The following is a 1,152-nucleotide window of genomic DNA, read 5'->3' as shown; positions in this document are numbered from 1 at the left end:
ATTTAAGATAAGAATTAAATTTAACTTAAGATGCTTCTGGAATACGACCCCCAGTGACCGAACGATTGGAACAGTTTGCAAACGTTCACTTTAACTAAACGAACTATTGAATAAAAACTATTGAGTTGATATCGGACACGGATTATTTGTGCAGTCATTCGCTTCTTGCATTTGTCAGTTAATGCATTACGTATGTGAACTTACGTTTGTTGAACTACTAAGGATGGGTATCTTTACACAGGAAAAGTGAGTTGATTAACTGTCGCTCGATAAGTTATTGTCGGTTCAGGTAATACTTTAGAGTACCCCGGGTACTTTTTAGTAAACTACAAAAAACAACCCGAGTGCGGAAAATATACTAAAAAGTATGCCGGAGTATTTGCATGCACGGGATACATTGTTGTATACTAAAGAGGCGCTTTAGTACTTGATGTACTTGAGCTGACAATGACCAATTATGTCTCACTTTGGGTCCGTGCACGTCCTTGTCTGCAACATAACGCCTCCCCCGCACGTCCGACTGCAAGTTGCGCTCACCCATGGGCTCCATCCCCCTGGAATAGGGTCTGTCTGAAGTGAAGTGTTCATCGCAACTGACTGGCCGCGCATGCACCACTGGAATACAACGGTACTTCCGGTATATTTTATTTAGAGACATAGCTGTGTAGCTCTCATGTAACAATATGTTGTGTACCGTATACTAGAATGCCAAATGTCAAGCAGAGATCTTTGTTAAGATTAATTATAACCAGATATACTGCTTCAACACAGGTGACAAGTTTTCAAACGAGATTGTGTCATATTCAAACATAAATACATTTAACAGCAAATAATATATAAACATTCACAAGCGCATTGCATATTTAATCCCTTATTTAAACAGTGTATTACAGTTACTGTCAGAAACCGGAAATCAAAGCAACACAAATATATAATTCGCTGTAGAAGAACTTACTGTCCTTTTGTCGATATGTCAAATGTAAGAGTCTGATTACGTTTTACTGAAAGTTGGTGAACTTATTAAATCTAAAATATTCAATAGCATCTTAAAATCTAGATGCGAAACGAGGCAAAAGCCGAAAGAACGACAATTCATCTACACTTTTTTGATCGGCCGACACCTTTATAAACGAATAGTTGTCGAGTGGCTTT

This window comes from Dreissena polymorpha, chromosome 7, assembly GCF_020536995.1.
Source record: "Dreissena polymorpha isolate Duluth1 chromosome 7, UMN_Dpol_1.0, whole genome shotgun sequence".
In the NCBI taxonomy this organism is placed as follows: domain Eukaryota; kingdom Metazoa; phylum Mollusca; class Bivalvia; order Myida; family Dreissenidae; genus Dreissena; species Dreissena polymorpha.
This window is presented reverse-complemented; position numbering follows the sequence as displayed.